This window comes from Saimiri boliviensis, chromosome 11, assembly GCF_048565385.1.
Source record: "Saimiri boliviensis isolate mSaiBol1 chromosome 11, mSaiBol1.pri, whole genome shotgun sequence".
NCBI lineage: Eukaryota > Metazoa > Chordata > Mammalia > Primates > Cebidae > Saimiri > Saimiri boliviensis.
Window position 1 is genome coordinate 36852019 of NC_133459.1, and position 27813 is coordinate 36879831.

Here is a 27813-nt window from a genome sequence, read left to right on the forward strand (position 1 = left end):
CTCGTTGAAGCCTTGGGAGTGACATGCTCAGAGGGAGAATTTTGTAAGATCAGTTTGGCAGCTTTGCTGATCACGGATTTGACAGGGGCTGGGAGAAGATACAGGCCAATGATGCATGCTGACAAGACCGGTTGGGAAGCTCAGCAGGAGGTGGTGATGGTCCCAGCCAGCATGGCAGAGTGAGGACGCTGAGGACAGCACCTGTTCACGAGGTATTTGGGAAGGGGAATACATAGGACTTGTTGATTGACTGGATATGGGGAGTAAGGACGAGTGAAGAGACAAGGACTCGCAGGTTCTGGCTTGGTGATATTCACTGAGACGGGACACACTGGAGGAGAGAGGGACTTTTTGGGAACGAGGATGAGCTGAGTTTCAGATCTGGTGAGTCTGAGGTACCAATGGAACAGCGGGTCATGGCTCATTCATTCATTCATTCTTTACTGAGCGTTTGCTATGTGCCACCCATGCCTGGATATTGCCTTTCTGTAGCTGTTGGTCTAGAGGGGCGTTCAAAAAGTTCTTTCCTACACTGAATACTGAGCTGCTGAACTTTTACCCATTGGCCTTCTTCTGCCCTTCAGGACTTCCCTGGAGTCTACCTTCCTAGAGAGATCAGAGATCAGGGATTGTGGTTCCCTGCATCCTCTTTATTTCTGGGACCATGGAGCTGTGGAGCAAATGTGGACTCTAGAAAATGATAAAGGCGTGGATTTCAGCCTGAGCACCGTTTTGTATGACCTTATTTGTTGTGAGTTTTACAAAACCTTTTTTGGTTTGTTTTTTCAGATGGAGTCTTGCTCTGTTGCCCAGGCTGGAGTGCAATGGTGCCATCTTGGCTCACTGCAACCTCTGCCTCCGGGTTCAAGTGATTCTCCTGCCTCAGCCCCAGCTAGGACTACAGGTATGCACCACCACACTCGGCTATTTTTTTTGTATTTTTAGTAGAGATGGGTTTCATCATGTTAGCCAGGCTGGTCTCCAACTCCTGACCTCAAGTGATCTGCCCACCTCAGCCTCCCAAAGTGCTGAGATTACAGGCGTAAGCCACTGCACCCAGCCTAACAACACCTCTTTTATAGACAGTAGAGTGCTGGAATGGGTTCCTACTGGCTAACAGAACCAAACAAGGGCATCTCTTCCCAATTCTGCATGCATTGGCATCCCATTGGTAGCTTGAAATTGACCATTGTGGGAGTATTTACATGACAGAAATTGGCAAATGCTACAAATCAGGACTCCCTTTTTCTTTCAAAAAGCTGGTTGGTAAATGTTTATTGCATATAGAATTATGGCTTGGATGATGGACGTAGAGCCCCTGGCACATGGCACCCAGATATACACACATTGCTTAGCACACAGTGCGCACCTAATAAGTGTGACTACCTTTTGCTTTGACGTTTCCTCTCTGTGGGAAAATGGTTGCTTTATCTGCTCACGATAACAAGTTCCCTTCCTCCAGGGCCTGCTCTGCTCTTTTCTCAAACAACGTGGTCCCAAGTGAAGCTGCCACCTCCCTACTCTTTTTGGCCTTCGCAGTGGGATAGAGTCAAAAGGATGGGGCTTTTGGAGTCTCATGAGACTAAATTTGAATCTTGGCTTTGCCTCCTACTAGCTATGTAATGACCCTGGGCAAGAAATATAATCATTCTGAGCCTCAATTAAATCACCTGTACACTGGGGATGGGCATGCCTCCCTCATTAAGTTGTTGTGCAGACGATATGAGGTAATGGGTACACGAGGGCCTGGCACTGAGGACGCAGTTTCAATGTGTGCTTGGCCCATGCTGGTCTCCTTCCCCCAAAACGTCCAGTGTGGACTTGGGAAACAGCTTTCACAGTGGGGTGTGGGGTGGGAGAGGAAGGAATTGGGGCTGCAGCCTTGGGAAGGGTGGTTCCTGGTGGAACATGTAGGTCGAGAGAGGCTGTGGGCCATAGGACCTTCCAAATGTATGCCGAGTGCAGTGGAGGGGAACTCCCCCGGCCACAGTTCATGCTTCCAGGCCCTCACCTGCAGATCTGCAGAGAAACTCCTATCAGCAGCTCGGCTCACGGGTTTCTGGGGCAGCTGTGGCAGCCTGGGCTGCCCTGATTTACCACCCCAGCCCCAAGCAGATTAAATCACCCAGAGTCATTTGAATTTTTCCTGGCCTTGTCACACAAATCTTAGAAACTGCTGTCTGGCAAGAAAACTTTCCCTGTACTTTTTGGAGGAAGGCTAAGAGCTCTAGAAATTGAGGTGAAGTGGAAAAGGGAGGCGGTTCCAGGGGGGGTTTCTGCGTCTTCAGGTCAGACCAAAGCTGCGGGTTAGAGGAGGGATTGTGGTGGTGGTGGTGGTGGTGGTGGTGGTGGTGTGTGTGTGTGTGTCTGTGAAATTGCTGCAGAGGCCTCTGGGACAATGTCATTTCTGGCTGTGTGACATAGGGCAAGTCCCTTATCCCCTCTGAGTCTCACAGGACTGTGGTGAAGGCCAAAAGGGCTGGCTTGTGTAAAGTGTTTTGTAGGCTTCAATCACATCTGTGATTACTAATTGGAAAGATGAGACAAATGACTATTTAAATAATTATATCTGGCAGTGGTTACTGTGCGTCAGGCAGAGTAAGAGCTCCAGGAGCCCAATGGGAGGGCACGTTGCCAGAGGTCTGGGGCTTGACCTGGACCTTAAAGGAAGCCTGCGTCCCAGGGAAGTGAAGTGGAAGAGGTTGTAGTGCAAGTGAGGTTGTCGACACCACGTCTGTCTGCATCAGTGTGTGTGGCTCTGAGGATGGGTCCTGATTGGCTTAGCCAGTTCAGATATTGCCCCCTTCTCTGACCTTGGCACACTGGATGGTTCCAAACCAGTCATACGTATATTCCCCTGAGTCACCTGGATTTATTCAGATTGGCCCCATCAGACAAACACTCAGGGTTTTTGTGAGATGGCTGGGGAAACACATCTAATCTCCCTTTCTGGATGTGAATGAGGAAACAGGTGGCCCTGTTTCTGGCAGGCATCTGGTGACTAGGAGCACTAACCCGAGAATGTCGCCAACATATGGAGGTGGGAAGAACCTGGAAAATCACAGAAAAATGGAGTCCCATTTCCAGTCAAACTGTGCCTGATGTCTGTTGCATCTGGAGTATTACATGAACTAATAAATCCATTTTATGAAGCCAGTTTGGATTTCATTTCTGTATTACTTGCAACGTAAAAGCTGATACAGGGGCTGATGGAGGGGTCTGAGTAGGGAGCTGAGATCTGAGTTGGTATTAGGCAGCCATGAATGAGGAGACCCTGTAGGAGGGAGGAAAGGGTGGGTAGAGGTGCGTTGTAGGGTGAGGGTGGCTGGGGCCTACAGGAAATGAGACTGGAAGGAAGCTTGGGGTTGAATAATGGAAGGACTCAGATGCAAGGTTAAGAATTTGGGCTTGATTTTTGTAGGCAATGGAGAGTAGCTTCAGATTTGTGAGCAGAAGAAGGGAAGGGATAAGTGATGTGAACACAGTGATATTTTGGGAAGATCAACGTAAGAGTGGGATATATATATATATATATATATATATATATATATATATATATCTGTATATATGTATATATTGGATTAAAAAGAGAAATTGGGGGCTGAGGCTTTAAAAATTATCATTTATGGATGCTACACATAATTCATGTATTATCTCACTTAATCCTTAAAAGAGCCTCCCCTGCCCCACCACCCTTTTTTTGTTTTAAGCTGAGTTTTCAAAGTCTTGAGTAGCTTGACTAGACCATATAATTAGCAAATGGCGGAGTCAGGACTTGAACACAGGTTGTCTGACTTCAAACCGTGTATCCTTATTCACCACATTTATGGTAACACAGATGACAAATTAGGATGGGCTAGATAAGATAGCGGCTACACAGGTAGAGAGAATGGAACAAGAGACATTAGGGTTGGTGAAATTCTAGATGTTTTGTCATTAAAGGAAATCAAATCAGGATAACTGTCGTTATCAGTGTTTAGAAAATACTTTTCCTAAAGTGCTTGGTGTTGCAATTAGATAAGAAGATGAAACAGAAAGTATAAATGTTGAGAGAGAGGAGCAAATAATCATAGTTTACAGATAAGATGATTATTTATCTGGAAAACTCAAGACAATATTCTGCAAAACAATCAGAAAAAATAGAGTTCAGTAAAATGGCCAGTAACAAAGCGATCTACACAACTATCAGCTTTTCTATTTATAAAATGACTATCTAGAAGGTAAAATAAAAGCCCCCATCCATACTGTAAAACACAAACAAAAACGCAAAGTACCCGGAAATAAACTTTACAAAAAATGTTTGGAATTACATGAAGAAAATTCCTCTGAGTTTGAATAAATATGGTACATACCTAGTTCTTGGGTAGAAAGACTTAATACTTTAAGGATGTCAATTCTCCTAAACAAAGGTGTGAAATCAAGATAATCTAATCAAGATATCAACAGGATTAAATTTTTTTTTGACAAGGTAATTATGAAGCTAATCTGGAAGAATACCAAATGAAATAAGGAAAATACCAAAAAAGAAAAATGATGAATATTTACTCTATCAGGCATTAAAATGTTTTATAAAGGCACAATATAATTAAAATTCTTGTGTAAGAATAGACAGATCATTGGGACAGAAAAGAGTCTAGAAATGGACCCAAATATTTAAGGGTTTTTTTTGTTTGTTTTAGGAACAGAGTCTCGCTTTGTTGTCCAGGCTGGCGTTCAGTGGCTTGATCTTGGCTCACTGCAGCTTTGACTTCCCAGGCTCAAGTGATCCTCCCACCTCAGCCTCCTGATTAGCTGGGACTACAGGTGCATGCTACCATGCCCAGCTACTTTTTTGTATTTTTTTTTTTTTTTTTGTCAGATGGGGTTTTACCACGTTGCCTAGATTGGTCTCAAACTCCTGGGCTCAAGTGATCTGCCACCTTGGCCTCCCAATGTACTGAGATTATAGGCATGAGCCATTGCACCAGCCTTAAGGTTTTTTTTTTTTTTTTGAGATGGAGTCTTGCTCTGTCGCCAAGCTGGAGTGCAGTGGCGCAATCTCAGCTCATTGCAACCTCTGCCTCCTGGGTTCAAGCGATTCTTCCGCCTCAGCCTCCCGAGTAGCTGGGACTACAGGTGCGTGCCACCATACCTTGTATTTTTAGTAGAGATGAGGTTTCATCATGGTGAGGATGGTCTTGATCTCTTGACCTCGTGATCCACCTGCCTCGGCCAAGGTATTTTTATGTAATAAAACAGCATTTTAATTGAGTTGGGGAAATATGGGCTATTTTATAAATGGTGTTGGGATAACGGGCCAGCCATCGCAATATTCCTTATTGGGGTGAGAACTCCCTGACTTGATCTAATAAGCTCAAGCCATGAAGACCATGTGGCATAAATATAAGTGAATATTTTGATCATCTTAAGAAGGGGAAGGTTCTTCTAAGCATGATATTTAGAAATCATAAAAGACTGATAATTTGACTATATGAAAATTAAACATTTAAATACCTTAAAGAACATTATAAAAAATTTAAAAGAGGGGATATATGTATATATATATATGATAGACAAAAGCTTAATCTTTTTTTTTTTTTTTTTTTGAGATGGAGTCTCGCTCTGCTGCCCAAGCTGTAGTGCAATGGCATGATCTCGGCTCACTGCAACCTCCACCTCCTGCGTTCAAGCGATTTTCCTGCTTCAGCCTCCCAAGTTATTGGGACTACAGGTGTGTGCCACCACACCAGGCTAATTTTTTGTATTTTTAGTAGAGACGGGATTTCACTGTGTTAGGCAGGATGGTCCCAATCTCCTGACCTTGCAATCTGCCTGCCTTGGCCTCCCAAAGTGCTGGGATTACAGGCATGAGCCACCATGCCCAGCCAAGTCTGATCTTATTTCTAATGTACAAAGAGTTCTTACAAATCATTAAGGAAAAGATAAATATCTCATTAGAAAAATGGGCAAAGGACATGAACAGGCAATTCACAAAGAAAATAACTACAAATGTCTGAAAAAACAAAGACATTTCTTTTTTTTCTCCCTAGAATCTCAGCAATGCCAATAGAAACAAACATCATTTGCCTTCTGTTGATCTGGCCAAACATTAAGGTTGACAAAACATAGGGTTGGCGAGGGTCTGGATTGATATGTGAGCACTATTGGTGAGAATTATGTCATTGTAAGCTTTCTGAAGGACCAAGTGACAAAACTAAAAATAGCATACCCTTAATTGCAGCCACCTCATTTATTGGATTTTATTCTAAGGCAATGGTTGCAAAAATGAGCAAAGAGAATATGCACAAGAATATTTATCACAACATTGTTTACGAGAACAAAATTCTCACAACATCCCAAATGATCATCAGTAGAGACCCGGTTAAATAAAGTATGATACATACATATAATGGAATACTATGAAGTAATTAAAATAATTTTGCAGAGCTCTATTTATTGACATAGAAAGATGTCTAGGACATATTGTTGAGAGAGAAAAGCAGGTGTCAGCGAGAACAGTATGTATAATACAATTCCTCGTCTATAAAATTACATACATAGATCTCTATGTGTATATATGCATAGAGATATGTCTAGAAGGCTGTTCACCAAAATGCTTCGAGTGATTATATCTGGGAGGTATGATTTTTACTTTCCTTTTTGTACTTTTAAGTATTTGGTTCGTTTAAAAAAGTATATATATATATATATATATATATATATATATATATATATATACACACACACACACACACACATATAAAATAAAGATATATCAAGTTTTTAAATCAGAAGAAATAATAATTCTATTTATTGTAGCATTTTGGAAATAAGGTAGATTCTAAGTAGGAGGAATCAGCACATGGTGATTCAGTGGATGTGGATAAGGAGTCAAGACATAAGCCAAGAATTTGCTCCTTGGTGCTCGGAAGGCTTATGCATCATGGCAAACCCAGAGCAAGAGTTATGCTGGAGGAAGAAAGAGGCCCTGGGTTTTCAGAGCTTTGGTCTGAGGTGGCTGGCAAGCAGTATGGCTGCCTCTGAGAAGGGGAGGGTTAGGGTGGGCCTTTCCCCAAGGACAGAGCTGGGGATGAGATCTCAGAGGGGGAGAGTGCCTCGGCAGGAGCAGGAGAGGGCTGGAAACCGAGCCTGGAACACAGCCACGGTGACCAGCTGGGCAAAGAAACAGGATGCGTGGTCAGGAAGTTGGGGAGCTACAGGCCCATGGAGTGTCTCAGGATTCCATGGGTGCGGGGGCGAATTTCCACAGAAAGGTCAACCATATCTAATGATGCAAAGGCATGGAGGCTGGGGAAAGGGCATAGGACTTGACAAATAGGAGCCTGTTGATGACCTTGGACAGAGCGGTTTTGGTGGAGGAATGAGGCTATGCATTGTCATGTGCGGGAAGTGAGGGAGTGTGTTGTGAGAAGCGGATTTTAGCTTAGGGGAGTGGATTTAAGGAAAAGGGACTGAGCCTTGATTTGAGATGTCAATAACTGGCTCATGTGCCTCCCTGCTCTCTCCCCACCCCTGGCAGGCATCACTAGTCATTCTGCTGAGCCCAGATGAAGCCATAAAATCTGCCTCCCAATAACCAGCTCAGGGAGCCACTACGCCAGGGTCTTGGAGTTGGCTGCTGAGATGAACTTATTTTCCATGTCTGGGCTTGAACCCCTAGTTGGAGGATGATGAGAAGGCACGCGTGGAAGGGGCGATGGAAGGAGCAGGAGAGCAGAGGCCCGGTGGAGCCAGGGCCTCCCATCCGTGCAGGCATGGACTGTAGCCTCAGTCTGGGGGAGCCTTCCAGGCCGGAGCCTGGATGTATGGAGCAGTCTGCCAGTGAGTCTCAGCGAGTTCTAGTGAGTTGATCAAGCAATAGAACAAGCTTGTGCTTTTGGCGATGCTGTGAAAAAGCCCAACTGTGTATGAACCACCAGTTGGTGTACAGATATTTGAGAACTCACCACGGCCCACCGTCTGACTGTCCGAAGGAGGCATCACAGGCACTCCATTGTCTGGAACACTGAGGATGGAGGAGTCTGCCTGTGGGTTCCAACTGCAGGGCCCGAGAGCAGAACAAGGAGTTGTGGCTCAGTAGTGGGTTTTTGGGAAGACTTTTAAGGAATACGCCCAGTGTGATTCGGCTGCTGGGCCTCCAACGGTATTTTGATTGCATCAGTGGGAGCATGGGGTTCTGGATGGGGGAGATAAAGGCTCTTTTTTTTGAGACAGAGTCTTGCTCTGTTGCCCAGGCTGGAGTGTAGTGATGTGGTCTCCATTCACTGCAACCTCCACCTCCCAGGTTCAAGTGATTCTCCCTCCTGAGTAGCGGGGATTACAGGCACCTGCCACCATGCTTGGCTAATTTTTTGTATTTTTAGTAGAGACGAGTTTTTACCATTTTGGTCAGGCTGGTTTCGAACTCCTGACCTCGTGATTCACCCGCCTCGGCCTCCCAAAGTTCTGGGATTACAGGCGTGAGCCACTGCACCCGGCCAGAGAAAGGCTCTTTTGGATTCTCAGTGGCCAGAGCTTCTTTGGAGCAGTGGAGGGAGGCAGACACATGGCAGAGCTCACCCACAGAAAATAAGCAGGGTTGGGGGAGGCCTGGGCATCATGCCTGTCTAGTAGAGATGCTTGAAGGAGCTCAGGCCAAAGAATGAGATGTTTGTTTTTAACCTGCCGAAGCAGTGCTTTCAAAAGCATGCTCCTTGGAATCTTAGTTTCTTGAGTTTGTTTCCCAGAAAAGGGTTCCATGAGCAGATGTGTTCATGAAATGCAGCACCCACAGCTCAGCACACGTGAGCACAGTAAAGGCTCTGAGAAGTCCTGCAGCGAAGAAACTTGTTTAATGTGGAATTTTTTCAAGCTTATTCAACAACAGAAGCTTTTTCAGCTCCATGTCAATTTACCTCCTGCAGGACTAGTGGCTGACCTGGGGCAGAAGGAGCAACGCGTTCTGTGTGGTCCCAGACATATAGAATTGTTTGGGCAAATGTAGGGATCTTACAAAGAGGCAAGTTTTGGCTCAGTTCAAGGAAGAACTTTGAAAGCAGTTGCACGTGTTTAACACATGAAGGAGGTGGTTAAGGAGTTGGAGTTCCCAGAGGCCTCAAGAAGAACGTGGACTTAGCAGGAATCCTGCAGAAGGAAACCAGGTTCTAGGGGTCGTCATAGCTTTCTGGGTTCCATGAGTCCTGGGAGAGGGGCGCCCTGGCTGCCTAGCAGTGGTACTCCTCCCTTGGAGCCTGGGGCCCAGCTTGTATTGCTGTGTACGGCACCCAGGAGGACTTGGGATGCTTGAAATGAGCAGTCTTTGAAGGTAAGATGTGAACACACGAATATTCTCGTTAAGTCCCAAATACACATCCCAAACTTTACATAACAGGAGCAGCAGCTGGAGACGCCCACAGCCCTAATTGCTTTTCGGTACTAAGAGAATGTCCTTTCTTCAGCTCTGCTTCTCCCATTCATTTAGGTAATTATTGGAGGGAGCCAGCTGCGGGCACATTTATAACAGCACCTAATGGGTGCCGCCACGAGGATGGGGTTCCACGGGAGCTGGAGCCTGTCTGCACTCTTCATGAGGAGTAGGGTGCCGAGGACGGGAGGCCAGCTGCTCAGCTCCAGTCCTGATCTCAATGGGCCCAGACTGAGCTGCCGGGATGGAATGCCTCTCCTACGAGGGACTTGACAAGCACCATTCCAAGAAAGGACAGATCCAGAGCCAGGTACAGGCATGGGGATGGGGATGCATGGAAGAATCGACGTTGCTCAACCAATTGCTCAAGATGCTTTCTCTGAATCTCATGCTGGGCTGGGGCACTGAGGCCAATCAATTAGGAAGAGCCGACTCTTTAAGCCCACAGGCCAGGGGAGGAAGCAGTCATGGGCCAGAAAAGGCTAGGATCAAAGGAAGCTATCAGGACTGGGGTGTCCAGAGGACACAGATACCAACTCTGTCTTGGTGACAGGGGATCCAGGAAGACCTCTTGGAATAAGAGATAGTAAGGATTGGGCCTTGGAGGTGTGTATGACCTTGCAGTTGGTGATCCCTTCTGCAAAATGGGGCCAAGGTAAACTTCCAGGCCCCAAAGTGACATCCGGTTTGTCCCCTTGCGTGCTGGTCTCTAGTGAATACCTGGGACTCATGAGGATCCTCTTGAGGTTTCTTTAAGGCAGTCCTGAGCATGGGGCTCGCAGCTAGAGCCAGCCTGGAACCTGGGCCCTTGGTGGCTGGCTAGGTGGGTGTCCTGGGAGAGGCAGCTTTGAGCCTGACTTCGGAGGGCCCCTCGGGAGGGCTGCGGCCTAGGCGCTCTGCCCACCAGGCTTCCTGTGGGTGGCAAGTGAAACTTTTCTTCCTGGTTCTCTCCCAGAAGCCAGCTTCATTCCCCCAGCCCCAAGTGGCGGCTCCTTGGGCCGGAAACAATGTGCTTTCTCCACGCCTTAGAGTGGAAGTCAGCAGTTTGGCACCGTCTGGCTGGCAGCCTCCACCGGCTTCCTTTGGCACTTTATTGGCAAAGGCGGTGACATTTCTTTCAGTTGGGTGGGTGGAGCTGTTATGCAAACTCCCGCTCTCCTCATTCGCCAGATGAATATTCATGACTCAGGCAATCTGTACCAGCCAGACTTTCCTGAGGGCGGCAGCTTTTCTTCTCTTCCTCTCTCTCTTTTTCTTTCTCCTTCTCTCCTTCCCAGCTCTTTGGAAAGCCGAAGTGCAGCTATATTTAATTTACAAATACAGAGCCATTTAGCTTGCCTTTTGAGATGCAGGCACTGGGGAGGAGGTGCTGGGGAATGGGAACAGTGGTGGGGGAGCTTGGTCCTGACCCTGTGCTTCTAAGCTCCAGTGTCCAGCCCCTGGGCCCGAGATCCTGGGAAGCTTCGGGAGTCTGGGGCTTCTTTGAGCTTGGCGTCTTGGGGCTCTCAGGGCTGAAGGTACAGCAGCTCATGCCACCCCATTCTGCACTGGCCTCTGAGGTCAACATGGAAATTCTCAGGCAATGATGCTTGCCTGCCCAGTTCGTGGCCCAGGACCCATGGATACCTCTGTCACTGCTTCTCCCCACCTCCGCTCCCGTTTGTCGAGGCCCACCCAGACCCTGCTCCAAGCTCTAGGTGGAAGCCCAGAAGGCACCGGAGCATTTGCTAGTCACTGGCTTCCCAGGGAAAGAAACGATCCTATTTGGTGTCCAAGTCCTTGGGGATACTCTACTCCCTTTCTAGGAAGGCCAGGTCCCTAGCTTCTTTCGTCTCTTCCCAAAGAGGCACCCAGAACTCTGGCAGAGGGGTCAGAATTACCAGAATTTGCCAGGAAATGTGGTCTTAGCGAGGATGTGCTTGCGTGAGCACGTCTTGTGTGTGTGTATGTAAATATTTACGCACAGCTTAAGTGAGTCTGTGTGCCTACATCTATGTTCAAGTGTCTGAGTGTGTGTCTGTATGTGTAAGGGCGTGAATGTGTATGTCGCGGGAAGTCTGGGAATGCTCGCATGTGCGAACGTGCCTCTCCAGTTAGCGTCGCGTGTGTACCTTTGCGGGGCTGGGGGTGTCGCGTGTAAATAAGGGTGTTTCTGGGGGACCCAGACGTGTGTGTGTGAGCGTGGATGTATATTAAGTGAATGGTAGGTGTGTATAAAATGGGAGTCTGGAGGAGAGAGAGAGGAGTGTGTGCATGTGTGTGTGTGTTTGTGTATGTGTGTGTGTTAGGGTGTGTTCTCCTGACCTCCATTTCCTCCCAAACCTTTTCCTCTCCAGGAAGGTGGAGGGGGACGTTTCCCCCTTTGCAAGTGTTACAGATTCTATCCAAGGACGTGAACAGAAGGTTTCCCAGCACAGAGCGTCCTGAAATTACTTTATATTCCCCCCCTCCTTGTTTCATCTAATCAAAATAGCAGCATTAGGCTCACCCATTCTCCCTGCCCACCCCTCAGCCCTGGGGGAGGGAGCGAGGCGGGCCATCTTGTCTGACCCCCTCTGAGAGCACCTTGCAGGCCTGAGCCAAGGAGCTGTCTTCCAAATCTCCTCTTTCCCCGGCGGCCCATGCTTCAGTGGCAAGAGCCAGCTGCCTCCCTGCCTGCCAGCAACTGCCAAGCTCTTCCAGAACCCACATCCAGGCCCGGCCTCATTTACAAATATGCAAATTTGCATCTTTTCTGGTATGCAAATGGAGACATGACAAATAGCTAATTAGGGTCAAAAGAAGCACTCTGAACCAATTAGTTGTAGGGTCTATCCCTTTCTCCTGGGAGAAGACAGGACCTTCCTGCTCCCTCCCCAGGCTGGCTCCCAAATGCCCACATACTGTGGCGTCCTGTCTGGCTGGGCCCCTGACTGCCAAGAGCACTGCAACCGAAGTCAGTGCGTGGGCCTCAGTCTTACCTCTGACTTAACCATGTGACCCTGGACTCACTTGCCTGAGCCTCTCAGTCTCTTTCTCTGTCAAATGGAGCAGTGACAGTGACTGTCTTGTCCCTACCATCCACCCCAGCATAGGGAAACTTGGAAGGACTTGGATGTAAATCGCCTTTGAAAACTGTACTACAGGTCTGGCGCGGTGGCTCACGCCTGTAATCCCAGCACTTTGGGAGGCCGAGGCGGGCGGATCACCTGAGGTCAGGAGTTCAAGACCAGCCTGGCTAACATGGCAAAACCTCATCTCTACTAAAAATACAAAAATTAGCCAGCCGTCGTGGTGGGTGCCTGTAATCCCACCTACTCAGGAGGCTGAGGCAGGAGAATGGCTTGAACCCAGGAGGCGGAGGTTTCAGTGAGCCGAGATTGTGCCACTGAACTCCAGCCTGGGTGAATGAGCGAAACTCTGTCTCAGGGAAAAAAAAAAAAAGATAAAAATGAAACTGTACTACAATTTTTCCAGTAGGCACATCACTTGTAATCTTACAGCGTTCTTTCTGCCCTTGATCTCATTTAATCATGCCACCAACCCTCTGAATTAGATGAATACGATGTAGGGACAGGATGCAGTAGGGTTCAGTCCACATGCCAGTTCCACATGCCAACTCCACATGCCAACTCTGGCCAGTTATGAAAGGCTCCTTGGAGTGCTTTGCTGAAAAGGATTCAGAGGCTAAGTCTGGATTCACCAAAAAAGAGACTGTGAGCTCTTAGTGACATTTGCCACAGGCAAGTGTTTGGACCGCGGCTATGAGAGATACAGAATTTGGAGCAGGAACCTGGGTTCCAGTCCTGTCTGCTCCCTTCATTAAGTTACTTATCTTTCCTTAGCTCAGCTTCCTAGTGTAAAGCAGGGAAAAGAAAACCTATGTTTTAGGGTTATTCTAAAGATTAGGCAAGGGAAACTTAGGCACGATTTCTTTGTCATCTGGGAGACAAATGTCATCTGGGACTGACATGTCCATTTAATTGACATGTCAGTAGGGCAGGCATATTGTCCCATTTCACAGGTGAGGAGCCTGAGGCCTGGAGAGGGTGGGTGACCTGGAGAAGAAGCTGGCAGCCTTACCAGGCAGGCCTACAGGGTAGCTGGGGCTGCTCTTCTCTCTGCCACTACAGGATCCTGGCTCCCTCACGTCACCCCCATGCTGATGCCCCATGCGGGCTGCAACAAGCCCTGCTGGCCTGGCTCCACTCCTGGGTGTGAAATTTGGCTGAGTCAGCACCTGGTAGAATGGAGCAATTGCTATCCTGGAGCCTGGGGCCTGGGATAGGGCCAACGGGCAGACCAAGGGTTGGTGGGCAGATCAGACCAAGGGTTGGCAGGGGGGCCTGGTGGGCCTGACCAGGGAACTCGCCAAAGCTAGGCAGTTGGCAGGAGTGGGGCAGGAGGGGGCCTGGCTTGAGAGGACAGCCACTCAGGGAAGCTGAGACCCAGGGCCTAAGCTCAAAACAGAGCCCAGCATGTGTCTGCCTGGTTGCTGGCTTGCCTGAGCATGCCGGCTGGTGTCTCCAAGCATGTCTTTGTGTGTGTGCGTGTGTCTAAGGGGACGTCTGGTTGCAGTGTTCTTATAAATGTGTGCATGTCCACGTATGTTCACTGCGGCCCTGTTTACAATAGCAAGGACCTGGAACCAACCCAAATGCCCATCGATGATAGACTGGACAGGGAAAATGTTTCACATATACACCAGGGAATACTATGCAGCCATAACAAACCATGAGCTCGTGTCCTTTGTAGGGACATGGATGAACCTGGAAACCATCATTCTCAGCAAACTGACACAAGAACGGAAAATCAAACACCGCATGTTCTTACTCACAGGTGGGTGTTGAATAATGAGAACACATGGACACAGGGAGGGGAGCATCACACACTGGGGTCTGTTGGGAAGGGACAGTGGGGGGTAGGGAGGTGGGGGAAGGATAACAGGGGGAGAAATGCCAGATATAGGTGACAGGGGGATGGAGGCAGCAAACCACATTGCCATGTGTGTACTTATGCAACAATCCTGCATGATCTGCACATGTGCCCCAGAACCTAAAGTGCAGTAAAATAGATATTTAAAAAAAGTGTGCCTGTCTATCAGTGCAAAAGCAGGTGCATCCGTGCAGTTGTGCACATCTGGTATCAAGGTGTGTCTGTGTCAGTGTGAGCCTACACATCTGTGTATAAGCAAACTTCTTGCATGCATGCATCTGTCAGTATCCGTGTGTGTCTGTGCATTTCCACCTGTATCTGCACGTCTATACACTGTCCACATAGGTAGGTCCATACTGGTGTGTGTCTGATGACTTCCGTCAGTATCTGCGGGCATGAGTCCATGCTTTCTGTTAGCATCTGCGCAAGTGTCGTCTACATCTATCAGCACGTAGTGCCTCTATCTTGTACCTGTGTGTAAATGCCCGTGAGTGTCTCTGTAGCTGTGCCTGTATTTTGCAGTGTGTCCATCTACCGGTGAGGGTATTGGTATCTACTTCAGGATGCAGGCATGGCTGTCTCGGGATGGAACCTTCCCTGTGTCTGCAGTGGCTCCAGGTCATCACCTCTGTCTTTGCGCTGTGGCTGAGGCCTCCTGGACTCTCATGTTCCATTGCTCTGCTTGAAGGGAAGCTTTGCTCAGGGTTTCCCGGGGTGCTGCCTCTGACAGGGCCAGGCCCTGGTGTCCCTGAAGTAGGATGCACTTTGCCCTTTGGTCTTGTTTATCCCTCCCCTCACTCTTTCCTGATCTCATCTTCTTTCCTTTTTTCTTTCTTCCTTCCATTCCTCATCCTTGTCCTTTTTTATTTTTTGATGGAGTTTTGCACTGTCACCTGGGCTGGAGTGCAGTGATATGATCTCGGCTCACTGCAACCTCCACCTCCTGGGTTCAAGTGATTCTCCTGCCTCAGCTTCCCTAGCGGCTGGAATTACAGGCGCACGCCACCACGCCATGCTAATTTTTTGCCTTTTTAGTAGAGATGGGGTTTCACTATGTTGGCCAGGCTGGTCTCGAACTCCTGACCTTGTGATCAGCCCGCCTCGGCCTCCCAAAGTGCTGGGATTACGGGTGTGAACCACTGCGCCTAGCCCCTTGTCCCTTTTTTTCTCTCCCACTTGCTTTCCTTCTCTTCTTCCTTCTCTGTTTGCAACTCCCTTGTAGAGACGGTGTCTTGGGCTGCTGTGGGAGTGACAAATGATGTCTCAGAAGCCACACTTCAAGCTCTGGAGCTGGGTCCCCATTCCCACCCCCATGTGGACCCAGCTCCAGAGCCACCTAGGCTCCGGGGGCTCTGTAAATTAAAGCCATTGCATGCCCCACTGCATTTTAATCAACAGCCCCTAGCAGTAGCTCCGAGTGAGAACCCATGACCTTTTCTCCTTCCCTTTTGAGGAGCTCCCTCCCGCCGCTCCTACAGTGCTAGTGAAAGGCAGCCCCACTGCCTGCTGGAAGACCTGCCAGCTTGGGCTTCAGAGCACTTCTGCTTCAGCTCCTCGACGATCCCTTCTGTCATCATGGGACCTTTCCTGGGATTTGATTTAGGGTGACTTGTCTTCGTCCTGAGTCCTGCCTTCCCTGGCTGGTCTCCCTTGCTTAGTCACCCAGATCATTCCCAGGCAGCTGCACCCTGGGTATGGCTCCTCTCACGTGCTTCCTGGAAATGTCTCCTTTCTTCTCATCTACTGAGAGGACCTTCTGGGCAGGGACTCGGGCAGATTCATCCTGGCCTGCCCCACCGTTCCCTAGCCCAGCGCCTGGCCCATTGCAGTGCTGAAGGATGATTCTGGTAAGAAACAAGGTACCCCAGCTCACATCTTGCAATGATTATGCCTTCCCGATCCTCCCTTCTCCTTGCAATTCTCTCCCTTCACTGGTGATTTTGGATGCAATTTAAAATAAAAATATTGATTAAAAATGGAAACTATAGAAATAAAAATAAAAACACAACATCAATGTGTCATTTGAGCTTTAAAGAGAAAACATGTGAAGATGACAATTTGGGGACAATTTCAAATTAGCATGAAGTTCTCAGCTGGTAAGTATCTTGACGTTGATCCCATCTATTGGGGTGTGTGGAATCCTGACCAGGCAGGTGGTGCAGTAGAGTGGAGGTATCTGGGTTCTGCCTTGATAAGCCTGGATTGAATTTCTCACTTATGGGTTCTTTCTGAAACTCAGTGTCCTTATCTGTGTAATAGGAAGAATGACCCGACTTCATGGGGTGATCGTGAGGCTGATAGCAAAGGGCACACAGGGGCCAGGCATGGTGGCTCACCCCTATCATCCCCACACTATGGGAGGCCAAGGCAGGCAGATGATTTGAGATCAGGAGTTTGAGACCAGCCTGGCCAACATGGTGAAACCTCATCTCTACTAAAAATTAAAAAATTAGCCAGTCATGGTGGTGGGCGCCTGTAGTCCCAGCTACTCAGAAGGCTAAAGTGTGAGAATTGCTTGAACATGGGAGGTGGAGGTTGTAGTGAACCAAAATTGCACCACTGCATTCCAGCCTAGGTGACCTCCATCTTTTATTTGTTTATTTATTTTTGAGACAGAGTTTTGGTCTTGTCATCTAGGCTGGAGTGCAGTAGCATGATCTTGGCTTACCACAACCTCCACCTCCTGGGTTCAAGCGATTCTCCTGCCTCAGCCTCTCGAGTAGCTGCGATTATAGGTATGTGCCATCACAATCAGCTAATTTTTTGTATTTTTAGTAAAGACGGGGTTTCTTCATGTTGGTCAAGCTGGTCTCGAACTCCCGACCTCAGGTGATCTGCCCGCCTCAGCCTCCCAAAGTGCTGGGATTATAGGCGTGAACCATTGCCCCTGGTCCTGAGATGCCATCTTAAAAAAAAATGTTAGGCTGGTCTCAAACCCCTGACCTCAGGTGATCTGCCAGCCTTGGACTCCCAAAGTGCAGGGATTACAGGCAAAACCTCGTCTCTACTAAAAATACAAAAATTAGCAGGGTGTAGTGGTGTGCACCTGTAATCCCAGCTACTCAGTAGGCTGAGGCAGGATAATTGCTTGAACCTAGGAGGCGGAGGTTGCAGTGAGCTGAGATCGTGCCACTGCACTCCAGCCAGGGTGACACAGCGAGACTCCATCTTAGAAAAAAAAAAAAAAGAAAAAAGAAAATGGTGCACAGAGCCAGAAGCAGTGCCTCGTGTCTATCATTCCACCTTCAGAATCCCACTGGAATCCAACCACGCCTTCCACATCCACTGCCATAGTAGGGGTCCACACCCAGTGGTCTGCTCTCTACAAGGCAACCACAGTGATCCTGTTAATTAACATTTAAGTCATAGCACATCACTCGTCTGCTCAGATCCTGCAATGACGCCTATCTCATTGGGAGTAAAAACCAAGGTCATCACAGCAGGCTCAAGGCCTCACATGGTCAATCGTCTCTCACCCCAGGGCTCCCATCCCATTGCACTTCCCTCCAGCCCCACTGCCTTCCTGGCTGTTTCTGAACAGGTCAGACACTCTCCTGCCTCAGGGCCTTTGCACACACTGTGCCCTTTGCCAGAATGCTTTTCCCCCAGACAGCCTCCTGCCTCCCACCATCATCCCCTTCAGGTCTTTACCCAAGTGTCACTTTCTCTGTAAGGAAGACTCTGCTCTTTCTGATTTATTTTCATCTGTGGCACTTGTCACCATCTAGTATATCTTTTTGCTTACTGATGTTCTAGGTTGCTGGTCCGTCCCCGAGAGAATGGGAGCTCCTTGAGAGCAGGGATGTTTTGTCTTTGTTTTCACCATCTGGAGCAGCGCCTGGCAAGTAATGGGTGTTTAATAAATGTTTGTTGAATGAATGAATTGCTCATCATTTTTGGAGGGTGCAAAACATAGCAGCAGCTATCTACCAACTTGGGCAATCAGAGGTCAATGTTCTGCAATTCTGAAAAGGCATTTTATCGGTATTACTTCATTAGGGAGGCAGTGGGGGCCCTTGGGAGGAAACCCCATAGTTCTTCTACTTCGGGCAACCAGCTCAGGAGGAAGTACCATGCGCTGGGGCCTGACTCAGTGGGAGAGTCAACGGTGTGTTCTCATGGGCCCGACAGGTGTTGGGGCTCCTGCTCCCTGGCAGCCTTTCTGTGTGAGTTCCCTGCCCCATGGCTGCAAGCTTACCCAAGGCTAAGGCGGGCCTTCTAGGAGACTCACACTCAGCCAGGCCTCTTCATGGAGGTAAGGGCACCAGAACCCAGAATAAACTCAGACTACGGTAAGTAGTTTAGCCGGGGCTGGAAATTTGAGGAAGGATTAGCTACCAGAAGACCATGGGCCGGGCACTGGAGGCCAGGGGGCATCGCGGGCAGAGCTGAGCATGTAGGAGGCTCTTGTGCATTGGCTGGGGAGGGGCAGGCAGGGAGGTGTGGCTGGAACGTGTCTACTTACCTGTGAGAACCTCCCGAAGCCAGGATTGGGTCTGCTGCATCTTTGCCTGACCCTCTAGTGCTTACAATGGTGCCCGGCCCTTACAGGTGCCATTGATGTCCACTATGTGGTCTGTTCAGCTCAGGCCAGGAGTCTAGGAATTGGGTGGCCCAGGTAGGCACCTCTAATGGTGCAGATCAGGCCTCAGAACAGGCCTTAGAGAAGACAGGGGCTGGGGGGTTTGGCTGGGAAGATGGTCTAATCTATTTGGTTGTTGCAAAAATAATTGCGGTCTTGCCATTAACTTTGGCAAAATAGCAATTACTTTTGCACTAACCTAATACTTTTATTTTTCTTTCCTTTCCTTTTTTTAAAACAATGTTTTGTGATCTACCTTTATCTTAAAAGTAGTTTCTTCCAAGATGGGCACAAGGGTTTCTCCAGAGCGAGAGATGAACCCAGTCCAGAATGATCCTCCAATCTGGACACATTCATGGCTAAATATGGCTTTGTCTGAATTTTAGAACAAAGTTCTTTGCTTTTTGTTTTAAATGCGATGAACTTCTTTAGCAGTCTTCTAAAGTGGCGTTTTTATTATTTATTTATTTTTTTTAGAGATAGGGTCTCACTCTGTTGCTCAGGCTGGAATGCAGTGACATGATTATAGCTCACTGTAGCCTCCAACTCTTAGGCTCAAGTGATCCTTCCACCTCAGCTTTCCAAGTATGTACCTAAGGCTACAGGTGTGTGCCATCGCTTTCAGCTAATTTAAACAATTTTTTTTTTTTTTTTGGTAGAGATGGGGTCTTGCCATGTTGCCACACCGGTCTTGAACTCTTGGCCTCAAGTGATCCTCCCGCCTCGGCCTCCCAAAGCGCTGGGATTACAGGTGTGAGTCACCCAGCCAGACCCAAATAGTGTTTTTAAATGCATAAAATGAGATACATGGGATTACAAAAGAATGGTTACGGTTCTAACCATAGATCCCAGGGTAAAATGGCCAGTTACGCTCTTTTGGAGGACAAATATTCCACTCTCTGAAAACAGAGCACAAACCTTCGCTTCTCCTCCTGCACGCTGGGGGGTGGGGTGGGGGAGGTGTTTGTGCATATTTTTGCAGGGCTGTCCTGGGGTGGAGGGAAACGAGGGGGAGGCAGAGTTGGGAACCCTAGGGGGATGCCACTTGGAGGCAGATGGCTGGGCTGCCTGGGGGAAGGGGTGAGCACCCCCCATCTCTGGAGGTGGTGAGCTGGAGGCCCATCTGTCAGGGATTCTGGGGTCAGGCTGGGGTGGGTGATTTCTGCCTAGGTGGAAGAGGATTTTGATTTTTCCGGAGCTGCTTTTGGTGGTGAATCTAGGAGATACCTGGGGCTGTAGGATTTTCTCCCTTGCTAAGCCCTGCGCCATCCTGGCAGCCCTGGCAACGAGAGAATGGTTACTTTGTGCTGGCTTTTGCTTGCCAGGCCCAGGGCAACAAATTTACCCCAGTGCCATCTCCATTTTGCCTCAGAATCAGTCATTGCTCTTGTTCTTTGGAAGACGATGGCTTCAGGCTAGGGACATACCTCCCTCCTCTGTCTGTCTTCCAAACCCATTCCTGGGGAAGGGGATGGATTGTAAACCGTAGCCTCCCCCGACAGCTGTGCAGGGTTTCAGTTCAGAGCCTCGGATGGGGTCCCTCCTCTCCTCTGTGGCACCGTCACCCTCCCTGGCAGCTTCAAGACCTTCAACATCAACCGACATTCTTTGAAATTGTCAGGTCCAAACCCCCAGTGGGAGCATGGATGGGGTCACTGAGGCCCAGAGAGGGCAAGGGCTTTGCTGAAGTCACATAGCCTCTGGGTAGCAGGGCGGGTTCTGGAACCTCAGCACTGACTCAACCTGCTGCGGAGTAAGCGAGAGCTGGCAGTGGGAAGGCAGCCCTGGGTCTCCTTTGACAAACACATCATGCTTCCCACCTAAACCACCTCTGTGGGTGGGGAGCTGGGGACTGGTCTATTAGCTTTCTCCTGCTGTCCCCCGAGGGTGCATTTGTCTGTTTTGCATTTTTTCCAGGCTGTAGTTAGACAACTCCCGGTCCTGGGGGGAGCGCTGCAAAGAGAAAATGTCAGGGCGACATGCCGCCAAGATAACATTAGCGAAATATCAAGTCCTTTATGATGTCAGGAGGGATTCCTTCCCGCTGCCGAAGCTGCCTAATGACATCATAAAATAGGCCTGCAGCAGCCGCCGTCCCCCTGAGTCATCAATCAGGCCCGATCGTGGAGGGCCCCAGCCTGCAGGCGGGGTGGGGGTGCCGGATTTTAAACTCAAAGGAGGCCTCAACACAGCAGCACGGTGAGGAACTGAGGGCCTGATGACACCCACAGTCCCCAGAAAGGGGCAGCCTCGGGGCGGTCGTGCCCCTCCATGGCTGACCTGGACACTAGGGGACAGGCCTGGCTCCGAGGCCCCTGGGATATCTCGAGGCTGAGTTGGCTGCCACAGGAAACTAACGCCTCCAGGGGAGGACCGCACCCAGCCTAGGGTACCTCCATGGTGCTAAATGAGAAAAGAGACCCAAGCCCAGACTTCCGGTTTGCTGAGGGCTGACCTGTCTCTTGAGGGAAAGACAGGACTGCTGAGGCCACGGCGGGATGAGACCAAGAGTCATCCCACTAGAGACAGATGGAGGAACTCTTTGGCTCCTTTGTGGCTGGCACGTACTCCTGCATGTTTTGTGTGTACACCTGCATGTGTCCATCTAGCTGTATAAATCTAGGAGTGTTCACAGCACGTTTACAATGGGTGCACACACTCATGCCTACGTGCCTACTCTCCACCTGTTTGCATTTGTGTGTGTCTGTGTTGACAGCTGCCTGTATACCTCTCTGTATCTCCATGTGCTTGTGCTTACGCGTGCCAAAGTTTCTGCAGATGTGGGGAAGGGGATGTGGAAGGGGATAAGGAGGACGGAAGGGAGAAAGGGGATTCCAGAGGGTGAGTGGGTGCGTGGGGTGTAGGGGTGCCAAGCATATCCACTTATCATGCTAGACTGAGAACATGGGCTGTGTATTGGAATCACCTGGGGAGGTTGTAAAATCTACCAGTGCTCCCGTCTCCCCTCAGATCAATTACATCGGGACCTCTGGAGCCACAGCCCAGGTACTGGCATTTTTTAAAGGCTCCCCAGGTGATTGTAAAGTACCACTGGGGTTGAGGACCAGGGGTGTACTCAGGCCTGAGTATTCTAAGTGTGGCCTGAGGACTCACAGCATCGGCCCACCTGGAAGCTTCAGAGAAATGCAGAATGCCCAGCCCTGTGCCAGACCTCCTGAGTCATAATCTGCATTTTCATCCCACAATCTGTATTTGAATAGGATCCCCAGGTGATCTGTACATCCGTTAAGCTGGAGAAGAGTAGAGTGGTGCTTCTCCACATGAGCAGGCAACAGAACGTGTTTTAACAAACCCTCTGGGGTGATTCTGTTGCAGAATTTCTGATTCAGTAGGTCTGATTTAGTAGGTCTGGCGTCTAAGAATGTGCTTTTCTAACGAGTTCCCAGGTGATGCTGATGCGGCCAACCTGGGGCCTCCACTTTGAGAACCACTGGTATGACTGTAGCATAGGAAGGAGGCCGACAGGAGGAAAAGGGAGTGGAGGTGGGGGTGTGGGGGAGTGGAGGTGGGGTGGAAGGGGACAGGACTGCTCAGTCACCTGGGAAGATCATATCCCTCAAGAGCCTGCCCTGTCGTTGTCTTAAGGTCTTGATTTTCCTGGCTCTTGGGCCAATCCAGGGATGGGACCAGTAAAGGGGACAAGGAACATCCACAGCTCTCCTGCTGACATTTATGCTGTTCTGTCTGGTCCCTGCAGAGCCTCTCCCCACCCCTCATTCTGTTCAGTAAGAGGATCCAGGGCTGGATACTTCTCTGGTTCCTGAGAGCCCCAGGCCAAAGAGGCAGGCCCTCCCAGAACCTGAGCTCATCAAAATGCCCGCATGCCTTCTTGGGGGGCCAGCACTTAGAGAGGGCTCAGTAATTAGGGCACCCAGGTATCTAGTTTGCCTATGACAGTCGGTTTCTGATGATCATCCTTCCATTCTCAAAACTTTGCATGATAAGCCATATGGATCCCTACTAATAATGGTTACCAAAATGATGAAGGTTCGGTTGAGGTAGAGGTGAGGAGGCCGAGAGGGTAAAGGCCGAGAGGGTAAAGGGGAAGCCCTCTGGAAAACTGCCTTCTGGGACCCCTCTGCCTTGCCCGGCTTCCTCAGGGAGGAATGGGTGGAAGGGTCCTTCCCAGGAGGAGTCAGTACTGGGGGCAGGGGTCTCTCCTATGGGGCAGCCAGGCTTGTCTGTCCACCGGTGCAGAGGCAGGAGGTGGGGTGGGGGTGGGGGTGGCGATGGGAGCAGAGGACGGGCAGGTAGAGGCTCAGCTGCAGCCTCTGTCTTGGCCGGGGCCAGACTGCAGTATCAGTAGTCTCTTGCCTGCATCTCCGCCCCAGGAACCAGAGGGCTGTGGGAGGAGATAGGGATCAGCGGGAATACCAGAGGTGTGAGGCAGGCATGACCTCACCCAGGGTGTGCCTGCTCTCTGAGCCCTGCCAGGCCACCCTCCACCCGCTCCCAGGTGCCCCCAGGCCGGGTTAGACAACAAGCTTCAGCCAGCCATGGCAGGGGCGTCCCAACGCGCTGGCTGGGTCCCAGCCAGGCTGAGGCAGGGAACTGGGTAGCCTAGTGCTACTCAGTACTTCTTCTGTAAGTAGCCTATAGTGACCCCTGGGGCCCCAAGGGGGATCTTCTTACCCCTCCACCGCTGGGTCCCTGGGGGCTGGTGCATTTAGGGGAGCAGCAGGGAAGTAGAGCTGGGGCCAGGGAGAGCAATTTAGGACTGGAATTTTGCCATGGACCTGTGGTTCAGAAACAAGGGAAGTAGTACTCTCAAATAACCAAGGGAACCTGGAGCCCTGTCTCATCTTGGGACAGGAGGTGACAATCAGGAAGAAGTAGGTCCAGCAGTGTGGCCAGAAGAATGCCACCTTATGCTCAGTGTTGTGCTCGCAAACGTTAACTCGGAAATCACGGGCAGCAAAGCCGGAGGAGACTGTGGGGAGTGTTTACCAAGCCAAATACCTTAAAACACCTCTTGGTAACTTCCGATTCTGGATGAACCCAGAGATTCACATGTGGTAAGGTGGGCTGTTAAAGTCAAGGGGTTGACATGGGCTTGGTGGAGTCCTGGAAACAGGACGCTCACAGCTTCTAGGGGAAAGGTGTCCTGCGGGAGGGCTCTCGGAGAAAATATTCCCATCCTTGACTATCTGCTGAGTGCGCTCCAGCCTCCTGGCTAGGGGCCCCTCCCCGCTGCCCGTTTTTGCCTGAAAGCACACTCAGGCCCTCCCCACACATGCTCACCTATCCTCATCCCGCTTGTCTACAAGCGTACCCATGCCACCCCTGCACGCACTGGCTTCCATTGCCTCCATCCACGCCCATCCCACACTGGCAAGCAGGGGAAGACAAGGGGGGCCTTACCCCAGAGCTTTGCACAGAGCACACTCTCAAGACAGGTTTGCATAATGAGTGAGCAGATCCACCTGTGAGCTGTGGCCTTTTCTGGCCATGCTCCTTGTCTGTGGGCTCAGAGTCCCAAACCCAGCAGGGAAGAGGGGCAGATAGCATTTGCCCCAGGCTGAAGGCCATAACCCCCACTCTCCAGAACATTACCTGGTGGTGGCTTTCCCTGCCTTGTGGATGTGAGCTGCTGTTCAGAGCTCCCTTTCCCCCGTGTGCTTATAAGGGACCTCTGGCTGTATCTTGCCTATCATTCTCTGAGTCATTTTTTGTTTAGCAATTGTTTCCTGGGCTTTCTGTGTGCCTGGCCTTCTGCTGAGCTCTGGGGCCCAGAGACCAGGAGAACAGTTAGCTCATCCCTTCCAAAGGATACCCAGTCTATCTGGGGCTTGGCAAGACCCTCAGACTGGCCACCCCTCTGATCTGGGATGATATGACGCCTGGACCCTTCCCCACCTTCACTCCCGCGTCTGCCCTCACACTCACACACTTCTCTCCACCATGTGGCAGCCACCCTCCTCCTCCTTGCCATTCTGGATGGCAACTCTGCTTTGGCTGGATGACAACACCTGGTGGCCTGGTTGTGTCCTCTTGGTTCTGGGACAGTGATGGGAGTGTTTCGGAGAGTCTCGAACCCCTCTCTGGCAGCTTATGCCCCTGCTTTGGCACCAGGGAGGAGCAGAGCCAGGTGGAACCCATGTGAGTGGGTGGAGGTTGTGCCTGCTGGGTTCTGGTTAAGGTCTTGGCTTCTTAAGAGGCTGAAGCATGGCAGGAAGTGGATGGATGAAGAGGGGCAGGGAGGGGACGGAGGAGAAAGAGGGGGAGGAAGAGAGAGAGGGGGAGGAAGAGGAAGAGAATGGGAGATAGAATCGAGTGAAAGAAAGCTACAGAGACCGAGAAGTAGAATTGGGACAAATGGACCAATAGACAGAGATTCTGACTCTATCACCAGGCACTTCTAAAAGGTGACTGTCAGCCAGGCAGTGGCTCACACCTGTAATCCCAGCACTATGGGAGGCTGAGGTGGGCAGACTGCTTGAGTTCAAAAGTTCGAGACCAGGCTGAGCAACATAGTGAGACTCTGTCTCTACAAAAAATACAAGAAATTAACCAGGCCTGTGGTGTGTGCCTGTGGTCCCAGCTACTCAAGAGGCTGAGGCTAGATGATCGCTTAAGCCTGGGAGGTGGAGGTTGCAGTGAGCCGAGACTGCGCCTCTGTACTCCAGCCTGGGGGACAGAGTGAGAACCTATCAAAAAAAAAAAAAAAAAAAAATCACTGACTTTTCTTAGGCATGCACTTGGGTCTGTCTCAGTGTGTAGACAGACACATGTGTGTGACGCACAGCCCCAGATGGCCTCGGCCGGGGCCTGCCCCAGACTCCCGCTCCAGCTGGCCACAGTGCCCACCCCTGCTATGAGGGCTGGAGGGTGCCCTCCGGGAGGAGACCTTGGAGAGTGGCAGTGACGTTTCTCTGAGGGCACTCTGGTCCTGGGATGCTCTCGTTTTCCCCTCCATGGTCCCCACCTTGTTGCAGTCTTGACACCCCTCAGCTCAAGGCTTCAGGGAGCTTCAGAGATTGGAAATGCACTTTGTAGATGATTTTGCGCATTCTCAGCAGCCTCTGGCTGCACCTTACATGGGCAGCCTTCAGCCTTTCCTCAGATCTTGGATCTCGGGTCGCCTTCCTTTGTCCCTGGCTGTGGTCTTGGACCTGAAGAGCCCCTTCCTCTGTTCCCTGTGAGGCTGCCTAGGCGGGGGTGGGACTGGGGGCTCAGGATAAGCAGGCTGACCTCTCCTCCTTCCCAGATGAACTGTCAAGAAGCTCCCAGAAGGGAAGGTTCTGATCCATCCCAATCTGCTCTGCAGGCCTCCCGGGCCCCTCCTTTGCCCTTTGCCTGGGGGACCCCTCCCCAGCCCTGGCCAAGGCCCAAGGGCCCTGCTAAGGTCACGAGCAATATCCTAAACTTAACAAGGGATCATGGCAGGAGCAGAGAGTCCCTTTGTGTCCTCACAGCACAGCACGCACCCGCCCCAGGACACAGGGGCCCTGGCAGCCTCCAGCCTGGTTATCTGATTTGGGGGCTGATGGGGTTTCTAATGGAAAACAATATGGTAATTTCAGAATGTTCCTGATTAGATGAAAATGATATTGCATCAAAGTTACTTCCTTAATTTATTCAGAAAATAACAAGAGAGAATTCTCTCCTAAGATCCTTAATTAAACCAGAGCTTCCACCGCAAGCAAAGCAAGCTCTGAGCTCCAGGTGTGGGGAACAAAGGCCACTCCTGGCATGAATCTCTGAGGGGCTGCCCTTGGCTGTAGGGTCGGGGCAGGTCTTTACCCAGATAGGCTGCCCATTCTGCCGGGAGGGGGCGCTGGCAGAGAGAGGGCACAGGATGAGGCTCTCTCTGCTGCAGGGGCCAGTGGGGCGGTCATCTTAGACTCATTCCAGTTCTGTCCTGCCTGCCTGTCTTCTCCAACTTCCCCCAGTGATCTCGATCCATGGAGACTCAGAAAGCTGGGGTGGCAGAGCTGGGAGCCCAGGGCATAGGGCTCAAGACATAGGCCAGCTGGGTGAGCATGGAAGATGCTTGTAGGGCCGGTTAGCGTCTGCACTGGGTCAGCTTGGGGCAGTCGGCACACCTGAAAAGGCTTCACCGAAGAGGCTCCGATCTGAGAGGGAGAGGCAGGGCTAAGAGAAAGAATACAAGATGCTGAAGCATCTGGACATTAGCGACAGGGGGAAGGAAGCTGTGGCCACTCTTAGGCCTGAAGGGGCAAGGGAAGGAAGGACAGAGGAGGGGCCACTGGACAGAGCTGGGGCCCTAGAATGCAGTGAGCCAGAGAGGAGGTGGAGACACGTTTCCAACCTCTCTCTTTTCCCGCCCTTGATTCCTTGCTGGTGCCACATATTAGCTGGCCTGGACTGGAAGCCAGAGGGTGGGAAAGCCTGGGTGACACACTTCCTAGGGACGGCCCCTGGAGGCCCAGAACTGGGCTGAAAGTGAATCTGGAGACAGAGCAAGCGCAGCTCTCAAGGTGACGTAACAAACAACCTTTCATTTGTCTGATACTTCAGATTCACCAGCACATTCTCATCCATTTTCCCTGTCATTCTCTGCAATAGCCCTAAGTATACATTTTTGTCTCCAAGAGGAAGTAGGCTCAGAGAGGTCAAGTGATGTCCCTGAAATCACACAGTGGGGAGGTGATGGATTTGAATTCCATTCTGCTTTACTCCAACTCCCACCCCTTTCCCCCAATTAGACGCTTGGGTGTATGAAAGTGCTAGTCTGAGCTGGGTGTTACAAAGCCTTCTGATGTGCAAGGGCCCTGTCTAGAAGCTTCTGTGAGACCCTGAGGGAAGTCCTGCCTCCTGCCCACGACTGAAGGTCTAACATGTCCTTGGCACTTCGCAGGCCAGACTACAGCAAACTCCCAGGAAACAAAAACCTCTAGTTCGGGTGGGACCTCCTGTTCCTGGGTCTGCT

At 50.2% G+C, this 27813-nt stretch overlaps 1 long non-coding RNA gene across 1 annotated transcript; it reads left to right on the top strand.

Moving 5' to 3' along the window:
- The first annotated feature begins 798 nt into the window (after window positions 1-798).
- On the top strand, window positions 799-16789 carry LOC141580232 (uncharacterized). The gene is made up of 3 exons (XR_012512382.1): window positions 799-904; window positions 9461-9713; window positions 14138-16789. It is a non-coding gene; the product is annotated as an uncharacterized LOC141580232 (long non-coding RNA).
- The last annotated feature ends 11024 nt before the right edge of the window (window positions 16790-27813 follow it).